Consider the following 17970-nt stretch of genomic DNA (forward strand, 5'->3'; position numbering starts at 1 on the left):
AATTTCAAATTATTCAAATTGAAAATTATATATTTTTTAGTCGAAATGAATATTATATTTTTAATATATTATAAATTCGATTTTGGTACATACACATATGATACAGCGTGGAAAAAAATATTTGTTTTCTTTTGAGGATTAAAAAAATTAATATTCATAATATAAAATATTCATGATAATTTCACATTTATGAAAATATTAAATTCAAGAAGGCCACATTGTTTTGATTTTAAGTCGAAGAGTGTAAATAATTAGTAAACTTTTAAGGATGTGTTTGGTATTTAAGTTAAGATCAAGAGTGACAAGGTGAAATTGTTATTATTTATGTGTTGGATAGTTAAGATATAATTCTAAGATAAATAATACAACTTTCGTCCCACTATAAATGAGATTCTTTCTATTTTAGGTGTCCCAAAGTGAGACTCTTTCCTTGTTGGATAAAAATTTTACTCTTTAAACACTTTTTTTATTTTTTTCACCTACATACAAAATACACATTCTTTAATTCTCGTGTCCCAAAAAAAAGTCTCATTTATAATGGGACCGAATCAAGTATTCTTATTTGATAGAAGGGATACTACACTAGAATATTTCTCGTAGATTGATATGTAACATTCTGTTACTCAGCTGGTTTATCCTTAGCTACTTTTTTATTAACTGACTCTATAAACTTGTGATTCGCCTTGGTTGCTTCTTTCTATGGTTGGCTCATAAAATAATTGACTCTTCTTCTTGCACTTTAGCTAATGCTCTGTTGTAAGTTGGGGATCGATTGAGCTGTGGCTTATATGGAACTTGACAGTCAACCTAATTTTTCGTAAATAGCAAATAAGTTGTAGAACTATACAACAATAAGATCATATCAAAACGTGAAAAATTTCAAACACACAATGTTATTTAAAAAATAAAAGCAAAAAATACACATCAAGATTTCGGGAGCTAAGAAACGAACACGGGGCATTTTTGACACAAAATTGATAATTTAAGGTTTAAATAAATATTTCTTTAGTTCGAATATTTTTTGATAAAATGAGTATAATTTAAAATTTAAAGTGATATTTACCGGATTCCTTAATACTGTCTCCATCTCACCTATTTTGAGACATTTTCCTTTTTTAGCGTCCCACCTATCTTGAGACATTTCATTATTTGACAAAAGTTTTACCATTTATTCACCTTTTCACCTACACACAAAACACTATTTTTTTAATTTTCGTGCAAAAAAAGGTCTCATGATAGCTGAGATGGAGGGAGTATCTAACATGCAGTCATAAAGTCTAATACTCACCAATGGCGGAGCCAGGAATTAATTTGGGAGGGGGCTGAATTTGTACAGGGGCCGCCCCCGAGATTTTATTTTTGGACATTTTGTATATTTAAGGCATTTTTTATTAAAAGACGAGTATAATAGTAATAATAAAGAACAACATTTTGATAGATTATATAGTTTCAATATATAACAAATTAGTTTCAATACATTATAATTTTTTTTGGGCATTCTGTATTTTAAGGCATTTTTTATTAAATGACGAGCATAATAGTAATAATAAAGAACAACATTTTCATAGATTATATAGTTTCAATATATTACAAAAATTTCAATACATTACAAACTTTTTTTTTTGTCATTTCGTACATTTTAGGCATTTTTTAAATTAAAATACAAGCATGATAGCAATAATAACGAACAACATTTTCATAGATTATATAGTTTCAATAAATTACAAGCTAGAATCAATAATAATAAAAGACAAGCATAATTATTAAATTGAAGTTTATTAAAAAGATAAAGGAAAAACCAGTGAAAGCACAAGTACGCAAACAAGGGCCCCGAGGCTCGAGAAGGAGCTCGTCAAAAGAAAGAAAAAAACCAGAATAGGAAACGCAGAAAGCCTAAAACTTCAGCGTACAGAAACTCAATCTCAACAATGATCCATATTGTTGCAGAAGTCGTCCATCTCTATTTCATCCGACCAACGTCCTTTGGAGATATTATTCATAACACAGATACTATCACTTCTGCTTTTATTGAAAACAAACTCCCTCGGCTTATAACCCATTTCCTCCGCATGACGGAGTCGATTCTTTATGCTATCTTCCAAAGGTTGTGGGACGCGCGGGCGTTCCATACCCTTTGGAGGATGTCCCCGTCGTTTAGTCGGTGCTTGATCAACAAGTAATCGTATTCCCTGGCTAACCTGCTTCTCTAACCGATTAATACGACTTGCAAAATCTGGAGTAGGAGAGTCCTTAACATTCTTCCCAGACGGGGTCTCCATCTCAAGATCCTCGTCCACCTCCTCGTCACTATTAGCTGGCTGAATAATCTGCTTCAAAACATCCGTATCCGGCCCGTAAACTGTATGGTCAGCCATCTCGCTTGATTGCTCTGCCGTCACCAAAGGGGCAAAGGAATTCCCAGACTTCTGCTCTACCGTGGTCTGCTCCACTTGAGCACGCTCCGTCAGAGCAGACTTCACCTCAACAGCTTTAACAGATGTAACTTTTAAATGATCCGAGGAGTCATTATTATCTACCGCTTCCAAAGCCTCAGTGTTATGCAACACCGAATCTTGTACCACCGCCTTCCTGATAGCGTGCCATTCCGGTCCGTTGTTCCTCTTTTCCACCTCATCTGTTGTCTTTCCCTGTGATTTGTCACTCTTGCGACATTTCTCCATCGAATGGCCCGTAATCTTGCATCGATGACAAAAAATAGGTATATATTCATAACTGAACTCCACCGAAAACTCGTAGTCCCCTCCATCAATATTAAGCGTCATCGGCAAAGTCTGTGCCAAATCAATTTCAACCAACATACGCACAAAGTGTCCTACATCTTCAGTCATAGAATTTCCATCAATTTTCAACGGCTGTCCAAGCCAACTTCCAATACCCGAAATAATTTCAGGATGCCAAAACTCCACAGGCAAATGATAAATCCGAACCCACATCTGAGCGAGAGAAGAAGATTCCTTGTAGGGATTAAAGTAACGAACCCAATCACGTAACCGAAGCGATCCAACAGACAAATTCCATAAAAGATTAGCTTTTGCAGTGGCTTTATCCTCTTTCGACTGAAATCTAAGAGTATAGTAACCCTTACCCATCGGCATCAAGTGCCAGGGAGAAGAAATTTTCCAAAGTGATTGAAGTTCCGCCTTTAACTCACGAGATTGCCTCGGCTTATCGCCTTTATTTAACAAAAGTCTGCCTATAAGAGCATGCTTAAACTTCTTCAATTGAGAATCCTGAATATCACGTGGTATAACAAGAGTACCTTGATCACCATGCCTAACCGGACGGAGGGCACGAAAATTATGCGCTGGTAAATCCGGCTGTCGAAACTTTTGAGGGGCAGTAATCCGAGCGTATGAAACGTTCTGTTGTTCAGTCGAATTCACAGAAACAGGTGCAGCAGGGACATCCACCGTGCTCCTGAGATTAACTTGAAAGTTTTGCTTAGAAACCCCATTCGAGGGTTTCAAATGATGTTCAAAATTTGCAGAAACCGAAGGGAGATTGAGGGCCCCTCTGTCTGATGTCGGAGGGGAAGCAATCGGCGCAGCAACGGCGCTTGAGTCTTCAGCCTCACGCAGAGCAGAAGGGTGAGGGAACTTCTGGGGAGAAAGAACAGTCGGGGGGCGCTGCTGGGGAGACGCGCCCGATGTTCGTGGAGAAACATTGCCGGAGACCTCTGCCGTCGAAACCATCGGAAACTGATGGGGAGAGGCACCCGACGTTCGTGGAGAGTTGCCGGAGATCTCCGCTGTCAAAACCATCGGAAGATGGTTGAGCAAGCCGGCGAGGACGGCGGCACGGAGAGGCCGAAAAGCGGCGCTGCCAAGAGTGATAAAACCGATCTCAATCCATCGAGCTGCTGACCGTCAACCTCAGGCAGCAGCTGTGGCAGCAGGTGGCGTTTCAGGGTGGTCGCGGCTGCCGGACTTCCAGCTGGTGACGGCGGCGGCGGCTCCGAGCGAGACGGACTGCTGGAGGTCAGATCCGTCGACCTCAGCGAAGCAGCAACAGTTCCAGACGGTGGCGGCTACTTTGCTGGGCAACTGCCGGCAACGAGAATCCAAGGCTGGATGGAGGAGATCTGAGGAGCAGATCTCTTCTTCAGCGACAGCAGCGGCGGAGCTTCTTCAGCGGCGGCGGCGGGAGCGGACCTTCTCCAGTGGCGGCAGAGAGACGTCGGAGGCGGAGGGGTCGAACGCCGAGTGGCGGTGGGGACGGCCCGGTCGCCGGTTAATGGGAACCGGAGCACGTGAAGGTCAAAGCCCGTGGGCTGCGCCTACTACAAGCTCTCGTCAATGAGAGAGAACTGATTTTAAAAGACAAGCATAATAATAGTAGCAAACAAATTTTTTTTGGGCATTCCATACATTTTAGGCATTTTCTATTAAAAGACAAGTATAATAGTAATAATAATGTATAATATTTTTTTTATAGATTATATAGATGCCTGAGGGGGAATGTCAGTTGACAAAATTTGATAAGACGAAGGACGATGGTTTCAGGAGGGCAAAGAAAATCTCGCACTGGAAGCCTAGAGGAACGTATGATGTACCTGCGGATAATGGATTTACCGCGCTCGCTGAGGAGGAGCATATGATGCAAGAGTCGGGACCGAATTTGCTCCATGCTGTTATTAAACCTTGCGGGAGGGAAAGTGAGGGATTTGTTGAGGACTGTTCTTCAGACGAGGAGGATCATGAGGAAGAAGTGTCTCACTTTCAGCGGCAACAGATACACTACAGCGGTGTTGATGAAGATGAGCAGCAAGGGCTGGATTTATTGGAGCATGCTGATGGCCAACAGGAGGTGGAAGTTCAACCTGCTGTCTTCGACCGGCAGCAGATGCCGTCTCCAGTTTCGGAACAGCACACACCGAAGGGAGCTTTAATCCAGGACATTGATGCTAAGGCCGAGAAACTTATCAGCGAGAGGAATTCTGATAGGCAACAACCGAGGGAGGAGAGGCAGCGGACTCATGCGACTAACATTATTTCTCCCTTGGATACGCAGCAGCCGAGCAAGGAAATGCAGCAGCAGCAGGTGATGTTTGTTGATCCGCAGCAGCAGGTTATGTACGAGCAGCAGCATCAGGTGATGTCCGAACAGCAGCAGCTGGAGAGGCCCGATCAGCAGCCTCAAAATCAGCTTCAGCTTGATAGTCAGATGCCGAGCATGGAAATGCAGCAGACGCAAGTGAGGGTTTTCGATCAGCAGCAACAGGTTATGTACGAGAAGCAGCAGCAGGTGACGGCTGATCACTCTCAAAATCAGCTCGAGGGTCAGAACGTGTTCGATGTTCAGAGCGCAGCTGCTGGACAACAGGATCAGGGGACGATTAATCAAATAAAGGTTCAGAAAGTTGCCTCTTCGGTTTTGCAAAATTCTTCGGAGCAACCTAAGAGGCCGAGAGGAAGACCTCCCAAGTCGGACCAAAATCGTAAGCCTTGTGTGGAGAATAGTATTAAAGGACGTTTAAGGAAGCCTCCGGAGGTGCCCAATGCCAGATCGGAACAGATTATTCAAAATAAGCTTAAAGCTTCCTTTGATGCCGGCAATAACCCTAGAGATTATGTGGTGGATAGAAGCGGATCATCCAGTGCTAGATCCATGAGTAACATCGCTTCGCAAAGCTGGGCGGATGAAGTGGAAGCGGGGAATAACCCCGCCTTCTTTCCATAACTTCATGAATGTTATTGCTTGGAACGTCCGGGGTCTGACGGACGAGTCTAAGCGCCTCCTTTGGGAGCATTGTCGCAATTTCTCACCTATTGTTGTGGGTATTATTGAGCCTAAGTCAAATCTCAGAAAGTCTAACCAAAATTTTTGGTCTTCCCTTAATTTGATCCCTGCTTTTCAGAATGAGCGACAGGACAGGTGTTCGAACATTTGGGTTTTACACCATCCTGATGTGGTGTTCAGATTGGTTTTTTCTTCGGAGCAGACGGTCATTGCTGATTGTCACTGGAATTCTTTTGATTTTCGGGTGGCCATTGTTCACGGTGCCTCTACTCATACCGAGAGGAGGTCTTTGTGGGCTGATCTTATTAACTTTACTGCTGACAGTATGGTGATTTTAGGGGATTTTAATGCTGTTAAAGGTGCCCACGAAAGGATCAGTAGTTGTACGCCTAATCAGACTTCTTGCAGAGAGTTCTGTGACTTTATTGATGACACTGGTTTTATTGAGTCGGCTACTTCTGGACTGCGGTTTACTTGGTCGGGTCGGCACTTTATGCCTCGCCATGTGGAGTCTTTTCTTGATCGTGCTTTATACTCGGATTTGTTCTCTTCTTTGTTGCATTCTGTGCATACTCTGAACTTGGCTAGACTGACTTCTGATCACTCGCCGATTGTGTTTCAGTGCAGTTTACCGCCCCAGACCAGACATAGATTTTTCAGATTTTTAAACATGTGGGCGATGCATCCGAATTTTCATGCTTTAGTGGAGGAGTCTTGGAGACATGATACTGGGGTCCTGTGTCCGATTTATAAAGTTATGTTTAAGCTTAAACGGCTTAAGAAGGAGCTGAAGATTTGGAACAAGAACGTGTTTGGTAACGTTGATGCGCTGGTGGACGACACTCAGAGGGATTTGATGGATATTCAGAAGAGTATTTCGCTTCATGGTTATACGGATGAGCTGTTTGACAAGGAGGTTCAAGCCCAGGCTAAAATTAATGTGGCCTTGTCTCGCAAAAACTGTTTGCTCCAGCAAAAAAGCCGCATTTCGTGGCTCACGGATGGGGACAGGAACACTACTTTTTTTCATGCTACGCTCCGCTATAAGCACAAGCCCAGGGAGATACCACAGCTTATGATTAATGGGGCCAGAGACTCGAACCAGGACAGAATCGGTGTGCATATTGTGGATTATTTCACCACTCTTTTTACTGAGGATAGTGGCTCTGATATTGGTATTGAGGCGATTGAGGCTGTTATTGACCCTGTTATTTCTGATGATCATAATGCGGTTCTTTCGGCTTCTCCTTCGGACGAGGAGATTACAGCTGCTGTTTTTAGCATGGATGCTGATAGCTCGCCTGGACCTGATGGTTTTTCTGGGAAGTTTTATCAGGTTTGTTGGGATATTATTAAGCATGATGTTTGGGCGGCGGTTCGTACTTTTTTTCTGAGGGCTTACCTTCCGTCGGGATGCAATTCCAGCACTCTCATTCTTATTCCAAAGAAAGAGAATGTCATTTCTGTTTCTGATCTTAGGCCTATTGTTCTTTCCAATTTCTTGTTCAAGATCATTTCGAAGGTGTTGGCGACAAGGATCAGCGGGATTGCTGCGCTTTATGTTTCTCAGAATCAGTTTGGGTTTATTAGTGGTCGATCGATTCATGATTGCATTCTGATGGGATCTGAAGGTTTTAACCGTTTGAAACGTACGGGCAGAGGGCAAAATATGGCCTGCAAAATTGATATTCGCAAAGCCTTTGATACTCTTCGTTGGGGCTTTCTTTTGAACGTCCTTAAGGTTATGGGGTTTGATGTGCGCTTTATTGATTGGATCAAGATCATTCTTACTTCTGCCCGGCTCCCCATTCTTTATAATGGAAAGCTTTATGGTTATTTTGGTTGCTCGCGCGGTGTGAGGCAGGGAGACCCTCTATCTCCTATTCTTTTTGGGATTGCTGAGGATGTTCTTAGTGCTCTTTTTCGCAACTGTGTTACCTCTGGCCATCTTACTCCCATGTCTTTGACTCGTTCGCGGTCCTTTCCTACGCATCTTCTTTATGCGGATGATATTCTGGTCTTCTGTAAAGCCTCTGTTCGGAATGCGAGGACGATTAAGAAGATTCTTGACTACTATAGTTGGATCTCTGGGCAAAATTGTAGCAGTGAAAAGTCTCATATCTACTTTTCTACTAAAGTTCATGCTGTGACTCAGCGTTCAGTTCTGAGAGATTTGAACTTTGTGAAGGGAGTGGCTCCCTTTACTTATCTGGGGGTTCCGATCTTTGATGGGCGTGTCCGTGCTTCCTTTTTCAGGCCGATTCATGACCGGATTTTAGCAAAGTTTTCCAGATGGCGTGGGCGTCTTCTCTCTATGGCTGGTCGTCTTTGTCTGGTCAAGTCGGTCATTCAGAGTTCTATCACGCACTCTATGATGGTGTACAAATGGCCTAGATCCTTGTTGAAAGATTTGGATGAGAAATGCTGCAATTTTATCTGGACGGGTGATGTTAGAAAGACACCTTATTGTTCGGTGAGCTGGAACCGTGTTTGCGCCACCAAGGAGGAGGGGGGGCTGGGTATCCGGTCCTTTTCGTTAATGAACAAGTGTTTCTTGATGAAGATGGCGTGGAAGCTTATTTGTGGCAAGGGCTTCGGGTTCTCGATTCTGCAGGAGAGGTACTTGGACAATTTCAGACAGGTGAGATGTGATTCGATCTCGTCGTCTGTTTGGCTTGGTCTCAATGAAGAGGTGAGTGACTTGGTTGAGAATTCCTACAGCTATATTGGTGATGGCACGAGCACGAACTTCTGGTGCGATGACTGGCTGGGTTACAGAATCTCTGAGAAATGCAGGGTTCCTCATTATGTCCAAGATTTGGTTAGACATTCTGTTGCTGACTACTTCTATGATGGGGTGTGGCATTTCACCCAGGATTTTATTAATGCTTTCCCTGAGATTGTTGGTGATATTTTGGTGCTTCCTATTGGTGAGGATTCTGACACTCGTTACTGGAAGCCTTCTATGCATGGCACGGTCACTGCTGCCCTTGCGTTTTCGAATCAATGTCATCGTTTCCCTCGTGTTAGCTGGGGTTCTTGGATTTGGAAGAATTATATTCCAGTTAGACGTTCTTTAGTTTGCTGGAGGATTCTCCATGATCGTCTTCCTACCTATGATCGCCTGATTAGATATGGTATGATCATGCCCAATCACTGTGTTCTTTGTTTCTCCTCGGGTGAAACTATGGATCATGTTTTATGGTCTTATGGTTGCATTAGACCTATTTGGATCGAGTTCTTGAGTTGGTTTCATTTTTCTGAGGCTGTTGATGCTGCTGATTTGCATAGTTTCTTGGTTTGGGCATGGGGGTACAAGTTGAGTTCTCAGCTGGACAGTTTCTGGCGTGCTGGCATTATCACTATTCTTTGGGCGATTTGGACTCAGAGGAACGCTTGCATCTTTGATAACAAACGGTTTGAACAAAGACGGATCATACATGTTGTCAAAGTTGCTTTTAAGGAGATGGAGGATAATTTTAGGCTTGGCCATATGAATAATTCTTGGAAAGAGTATACCATTCTCAGATCGATAGGTGTTGCTACACGTGCTGCTCCTCCTCCGGTTTTCATCGACGTGCACTGGTGGCCTCCTGCGTCCCCCTGGATTAAAGTTAATACGGACGGCTCTGCGATGGGTGTTCCGGGAAAAATCGCGGCTGGTGGAGTCTTCCGTGATAACTTTAATTGGGTCCGTGGTTGTTTTCATTATAAGGGTGGAGTTGGTTTTGCCTTTGAAGCGGAGCTTCTTGCGGTCATCAAAGCTATCCTCATTGCTCATGATCGGGGATGGCTTCATTTATGGGTTGAGTCTGATTCTATGTACATTGTTCATCTGCTTGGGGAGCGTTCTACTGCGGTGCCTTGGCGTTTCATTGCGTTATGGCGTAAGGTTCTTTGTCTCCTTCCTAATTTTAATCTTCAGATTTCTCACATCTATCGGGAAGGAAACAAAGTTGCTGATATTATGGCTAACTATAGTAGAGAGGAAGGCTGGTGGCCTTATGCTATTGAGGAGATTAAGGAAGCTGTGCGGCTTGATATGGCCTCTCACAGTCATACTCGTATGCGCTGATGGCTTGCGTTGGTGGTTGGTGGTGGGAATGTTCCATATGGTCTTTTTCAGTTTTCTGGTGCGCTAGATACTGGGCCATATGGAGTCGGATTCCTTTGGTTGCGTCGTGTTTCAGACAGCGACATGAGTTTTCTGGCAAGATCTTGGTGTGGTCTTTTGCTTCTGCCGTGTCCTTCGTTGCTGATGGTGGAGCCGCCTTTTGGTTTGTTTTGCTGTTGTCTTCTTTTTTGTTGAGGTTGTTCGTCTTCTTTTTTCGGTGCTTGTTTTTTCTTCTCTTTCTTGAGATGATCTCTTTCTTCTTTGTTCTCTGTGTCTCTGGGCTGCGTTTTTTGGTTAGGGAAACAAGCCGGGGCTGTTTCAGGACGATGGTTAGGCCGGAGTTCTGGAAGCGGTTCCATTCCCGCTTGTTTCTCTTTTGTTGGTTTCGTCTTAGACGAGTACTCTTTTTCCTCTCTAAGGTTTTCCCTTTGGGTTTTTCTTTAGAGAGGTTTTAATGAGGCTCGGCCCTTAGTCTGCTCTCTTGTGCTTTCAAGGGTTCTTAGGTTTTTTCTTTCTTCTTTAATAAAATCGCAATTTAATAATAATAAATAACATAATTATCCTTAAATTAATTATATATGAAAGAATAAAACAAGCAAATCAACTTTTGTAAAACATATTTCATTTATAATATAGACATATATTTATATATATTTTTTAAAAATCTCAAAATTTGGGGCCCCCTGGCTCCGCCCCTGATACTCACTCTATCTGAATTATATAACTTGCTTTCCTCTATTGGATTAGATGTCCCAAATATATAGATTAGTTTCTATAAAAATACTTTCTCTATCCTGCGAAGTTTGAGCAGTATTAATTTTTGGATTGTCTCGTGAAACTTGGACGCTTTTTTTATATGACAAATTTTTTTCCCCTATATTCATTTTTTTCACTTTTTCACCTATCACATAAACACACAAAATACTACCGTGCTGAAAAGAAATTGCTCAAACTTGGCGGGAAAGAGGGAGTAGTAGTTTATTCATTGATTAATATATATATATATATATATATATATATAATTCTTTAATTAACATTAACTTTAGCATTGATTCATTATTAAAAAAATATAAATATATTAAAATATCTATAATTTTTAGTTTTCAATAATATTTGAAATCTTTATAAAAAGTTCAATTAATTAATTTATATAATCGGTACGGACAAAGTATATTTTGAGGTGGGGACGTTTATATAAATCAAGTCCCCTGTCCAAGCAACTTTAATAAGCTAGTTGTTTCCATCATCAATTTCATGATTGTAGCTTAATTCGGGCCCACTGACAATTTCTTTTTCTTTTTTTTTCAAATAAGCTCAATTGACCAGTTTGAGCATACATTTCTGCCTACAGCACCTAGTATTGCATTTCTCAATCAATTATTGCATTCCATCAGGTCCTCTCATGCCCAGAAAATAATAATCTCACCGTCATGAATCATGACTCACTTATTTCAAACATAAAAATTAATTAAAAACTATAAATTAAATAAAAATAATAGGCTTTATAATTTTCATTTTTCCAAGAGTTTAAATATTACTATCATTTATAAAAATGAACCATCTTTATAAGAGAGCAATTAGTATTTGTAGGTGCGCACTTTCAATTAAATGAAGAAAAGAAATATATACTATCTTCTTCCATAAGAGTGTGCATGATTGTTAGTAACACAAATTTTAATAAAAATTAAGTGAATGTGTTATATGAGTGGAAGAAAAAGCTAATTTTTTTTATAATGTTATGATAATGAGATAAAAAGATTTGTGGTAGACTATGTGTGATAAAATTATAAAAAAGATTAATAAAATAAAAATAAAAAAATATGAGATTTGTGATGTGATAGTGCCCAAAAATAAAAGACTGGTTTATGTTGAAGATTAGGTTAATTACTATAAACGTATTTCAACATGTGCTATTGTCCATGCATGTTTTTAAGCCAATTATTGGATCTCTCTATCTCTCTCTAATATATATGCTCTTTCCGTCCCATAAGAATGTGCATTTCTTTCTATTTTGGGACGTCCATAAAAGTGTGCATCTATCATTTTTGGACATTATCTTATCACTAACTCCTTATTTTTTACTCTTAGGGTGTGTTTGCTCTGAGGTATAAGGAAGGGATATGCTACATTTACCACCTTATACCTCGTTCGCTTTGATGTATGAAAAAATCCGGACAACTTATAAGGAGTGAATAAATATATTATCCTTCAAACCAAACAATATATAAAAAATATGGTCCCCACTTTAAGTGATAAGTTTATACCTTATTATATTATCCCTCCATTTAGAAGGATAAAAAGCAAACACACCCTTATTTTATAATGGATCACTTTCTCCACTCCTAATACATTCATCTAACATTTTATTAAACATGTGCCACCAAAAGTGATGCACACTCATATGAGATCGAGGGAGTATATATATAGGGTTGGATTATACTAAAAATGCTATCTTTCATAAAAAAAAGAATGTAGCATAAATCAGTATATAGTGTTGCATAAGCTGTAGTATAATACTGCACAAATTTTTATCTGGGTTCGAATCCTGAAGGGAGCGAAAATTTTATCTAATTAATTGAATTTTGTTATGCAATAATTACAATTAGCTTATGCAAGATATATATGTGTGTTTGCTTTGAGGTATAAGGGATGGATAAAGTACATTTACCATCTTATACTCCGTTTGCTTTATGTATAAAAAAATTCGGATAAATTGTATATTTTTTCGGACAGCCCCTTATCCCTTGAAAAAGGGATAATTTTATACCTAAGAGAGTGTAATATAATTTTATACCACATTATAAGGGGTGAATAAATATATTATCTTTCAAACTAAATAAGATATACTCCCTCCGTCTCAGTAATCTTGTCTCGTTTCTTTTCGGCACGGGTATTAAGGAGAGTTGTATTAGAGGTTAAGTTGTATGACCCACATGTTTAATTATATTGTTAATTGATTTAAGTATTGTTAACAAAGCAACAACTAATTCTTCAAAATTATGCTACCGACGTCGCTCTCAACTCCGGCAAGCCGGCGCCGGCGCCGGCATCCTTCCTTTCCCCTCGTCTGTCTCTCTCCACCCCTTACACACCATCATTCAAACAACCAACAAAAAAATTTAACACACATCATTTCCCCCAAATTCAAGAAGTGTTTATAGAAATTCAAGAAATTAAAGAAACACACCATTATTCTTCACTGATCATTCTTCAGAGACCGACATAGATCTCAAATTCAGCGCAGCGGAGCAACGCCGCCACCGCCCGCCGCCGCGCAGATCTCAGATTCAGAGCAGCGCAACACCTCACAACAACACACACAAGCGGCAACGCGACCCTCTGTAAACCCCAACCCCCAAATTGCTAACCCTCATTTCTTCTGTAAACCTTCATTTCTATAGGTGGTGGCTCTAGCTGTTCGGCAGAATAAGATGAAGCAGGAGGGCGGAGGCGGCTCGAACGGTGGAGGCGAGAGGGCGGAGGCGGAGGCGGCTCGAACGTTGGAGGCGAGAGGGCGGAGGTGGAGGCGAAGAGGCGAGAGGCGAAGGCGGTGCCGCCGGAATAGAGGGGGAAAGGGGGAGGCAGATTTACAGAGGGGGAAAGGGGGAAGCGGCGCCGGGTGAACAGAGGGGGGAGGCGGCGTCGGCGGAACAGAGGGGGAAGAAGGGAGGCAGCGCCAATGGAGTTTAGGGTTTCTAGGAGAGGGAGGTGCGGCGCCGGTGGAGTATAGAGATTAGAGAGAGAGCCGATATAATAATGGGGGATTGGTTTAATTAGATTAATTAAAATCATGTGTAATTAAAAATTAATTAGCCCTTAAAATCTATACTATATTAAAAAAAGGGAGTTCTCAATTTCAAATTGATTTCAAATCAATTTGAAAATTGAATGGCGATTCTATAGTTAATGACAAAATTGAAGATTTATTTCATAAATAAACTCTAAAATTATGAAATTCGATTAATTATAAAATATTCAATATACCTGTCAAATTAAAAATCACATTAAGAGCTTTAATTTGATATAGTTTATGTAAATATAAGATTTAAAATGTAAAAATTATATTGGTTTAAATATTACTCCCTCCGTCCCGCTCCAAATGTCTCTTTTCTTTTGGGCACGGAAATTAAGAAATGTGTATAAAGTAGATAAAGTGGTATAAAGTAGATAAAGTGGGTTGGTGAAAATTGTTTAAATATTAAGTATAGAGAGAGAGTGTATTGCCAAAAAAGGAAATTGGACATTTGGAGTGGGACAACCCAAAATAGAAAATGGGACATTTGGAGTAGGACGGAGGGAATAAAATTTTATAAATTTTCTCTCCTCTCTCATCTTTTTTTGACTAAATCTATACTTTAATTCATTTTTATTATTTTTTTTATTTTTAAACTTTTTTTACTATTCATAATATCAAATTTTATAATTGTAAATTATTTTTTATCTTTTATTTTATTAATATTAAATTTAAATATATTCAGTTAAAATTATTATTGTTATTATATTTATAAGTATGATAATTGAATCAGTATTAATTTTATATAAATACAAAATTTAAAAATATTTTCCCATGCATTGCATGGGGTGAAAATCTTTACTATATTAAAACAACAATTTTCAGTTTCAATGGTAATTTTCAAAATATATTTAATATGAAGGTTAGGAATTGAATGATCCCATTCACAACTCCACTATCTCTCACTATATAAAGCATTTCTCAATTTTCTTTTAAAAAAATATTAAAATATTTAAGTCCACTAACTCACACATTTCTAACAAACGTTTATTTACAATTCTTGAATCTATAAAAAGGTTTTTATTTTCTTTTTCTTTATCTTCTTATTTCTTTGTTTTTTCCTTTCTAAAATTTTGAAATTCGTTTAATTATAAAATATTTAATATGCATATCAAATTAAAGATTGTGATAAAAACTTTAATTTGATATATTTTATTTTAAATATAAAATTTATATTTATTTAAAAATTAAAATTTTAAAAAATTATCTCTCCTCTCTCATCTTTTTTTTAATAATTTTTTAGTTGTTTAAATTTTTAATGTTTTAACTTTTTTTTACATAATATCATTTTTTTATTATTGTGGATTCTTTTTTTATTTTTTTTATTTTTCAATATTCAAATAAAATATATTTAATTAGTTAAAGTTAATTTTTTTATTATATGTATACATATGATATTGAGTTGTTATCAATTTTATATAAATTTAGAAATATAAAAATATTTTTTGTGCATTGCACGGGATGCAAATGCTAGTTTACCTAAAAAGGAAATGGAACAAGATTATTGGGACAAACCAAAAAAAAAAAGTGGGACAAGATTATTGGGATGAAGGGAGTAACAAATATGATTCTTATTTTAAGTGATAAGTTTATATCATTATATTATTTTTTTTATTTAGAGGGGATAAAAAAGCAAACGCACATTTTTTCATTTTCATGTGATCTTCTTCCTATATATGTATATTACATAGATACTTTGTTGGATTTTAAAATCTCCTTTTCATTTGTTGATATTCAATACAATGAAATACTAATAAAATAGCAAAAGATATGTGGTGTATTAGGATAGGATGTTGGCATGCTATGATATGTTGTCAAATCTCGTGATTTGCTTCTGCCCATGCATTTTTGTCGACCACAGCTCATAGGACATCTCCATAGCATCTCTCGGTTTTTCTCAAATTCAGCTCTTAGTCAATATTATTATAGATCCACCTTCAACGCAATATTTATTAACGTTTCATTTAAATTTATCATTTATTATCTTTAACTTAATGCTCTGTCAATTTAGAAAGAAATATGTTAAAAGAAAATGACACGAGTGTTAAAAGCATTTACAATGATTTACTCGATGGACCTTACTCGAGTAAATTACCCATCGAATGAGTCATTGTGGGTGGTGGGCGGCTCAAGTCTTACTTGATTAATTGAGTATGACTCATTCTTTGATTTCTTGAGCGCGTTAAAAAAAAAAAGTTAAATTTGAAACTTTTGAATGCAACGGCTATTTTAGCCGATTTTTCAATTTTTTTTATTCTTTTTTTCAAACAGCCTCATTTCTTCCTATACCTCCCATTTCTCCAACTACATTCACATCTACATCCATTCTCTCTTTCTCTACTTCAATTCATTCTCCTCCTATAAAAAATGGTCGAATGGCATACTTCGTCGTCTTCGTCCGACGAGATTGCCCAAGAAATCATGCATATCATCGTCGAGTCAAAAAAAGTAGTTGCTCAATTTTTCTCCCAACCGGAGACGGAACGACGTTATTCACAACAGGTCTTACGTTTATCATGATCGTGAGGCTGCCCATCTACGTCTCATGCAAGACTACTTCAACGACAATCCGACTTACGGGCCAACATTTTTTCAATGATGTTTTTGGATGCATAAGGAGTTATTCTTGCACATCGTCGATGCTGTGCAAGGTGAAGATGGTTACTTCCGGATGAGCCATGATGCTGCGGGCCGAGACTCTATCACACCTTTGCAAAAATGCACGGTGGCTATTCGTCAATTAGCCACTGACATTAGTGCAGATACTTTCGACGAGTATCTTAAGATCGCTGACACGACGAGGTGTGTATGCCTAAAGAAATTCTGCAAAGCTGTCATCCGAGCATACGGTGCCAAGAATCTTCGATGTCCTACGGCGGCAGATGTCCAACGCCTTCTTCAGATGCACGAGGCGCGACATGGATTTCCTGGGATGCTCGGGAGTCTAGATTGTATGCATTGGGCGTGGAAGAATTGCCCAAAAGCGTGGCATGTCTCATTTACACGCGGTGATCAAGGGGAGCCCGCCTAGATCTTGGAGGCTGTTGCATCCCACGATTTGTGGATTTGGCATGCCTTCTTCAATGTCGCCGACTCGAACAACGACATCAACGTTCTGAACCAGTCGCCTCTATTCTCTGACGCCTTGGGAGGAACGTCATCGCCGGTGATCTTTGGGCCAACCGGAACTACTACCAGATGGGCTACTACTTCTGTGATGGCATATATTCGGAGTGGCCAACGTTCGTCAAGAGTCCACCAATGGCTACCAATCCAAAGGAGGCGAGGTTTAAGAAGATGCAAGAATCGGCACGAAAGGATGTCGAACATGCCTTTGGAGTGCTTCAAGCTCGATGGGGAATCATTCGAAGTTTGGCCCAGAAATGGTACGTCGAGCATCTAAAGGACATCATGATGGCTTGTATTATTCTCCACAACATGATTGTGGAGAACGAATGTGAAAGAGCTACCCACTGTAGAGATGACAACTTAAAACACGGGGCGTCTAGTAGTGACTCGACGAAGAGTGCTTGAGCAACCCCGCCTAACTTCGAGGAATACGTGAAAACAGATGCAATTCTCCGAGATAGGCAGATACATGCCCAGCTCCAACATGATTTGATCGAGCACGTTTGAGCACGTTTTGGACCTCTAGGGCCGGAATAGTTATTTTAGGCTATGTTTTTAAATTTTATGTAATTTTTTTATGTAATTTGTAGGTTTTTAAAATTAATGAATTTTTAATTTGAAGTAAAAAGTGCTATTTAAGTTTGTGCAATTAAAGTTAAATGAAAAATACAAAAATCAAAACTAAAAAGAATGAGTAAGAGAATGAGTCATCCCAATGTGGGCTCCTTACTCATAAGTGGTCCCTCACTCTGTTGAGTAAGGAGCTTACTCAACCACTGTGGATGCTTTAATAAAAGTAATTGAGTATATCATAAGTGAAAAAAACTGTACATCTTAGAATTAGTATTAATAATAGTACTCCCTCCGTCCACGAAATGAGTATCCATTTGTGGACGGCACGGGTTTTAAGAATTGTATGGAGTGTAGTGTGAATAGTTTAAGGGTCCCACTTTTTGAGTGTATTAATTAAAGAGATGTGTGGGGTACACTTGCCAAAAAGGGAAATGAGTACTCATTTCGTGGACGGACAAAAAAGGAAATATGGGTACTCATTTCGTGGACGGATGGAGTATATGATAATTAATTATAATGTAAGTGAAAAAAAGGTCCATCATATGGTAAATAAATTGATATATTGACGATAATATGTTGTGATCGAGATGGTATTTATAAA

The sequence above is a fragment of the Salvia miltiorrhiza genome, chromosome 6, assembly GCF_028751815.1.
Source record: "Salvia miltiorrhiza cultivar Shanhuang (shh) chromosome 6, IMPLAD_Smil_shh, whole genome shotgun sequence".
Lineage (NCBI taxonomy): Eukaryota > Viridiplantae > Streptophyta > Magnoliopsida > Lamiales > Lamiaceae > Salvia > Salvia miltiorrhiza.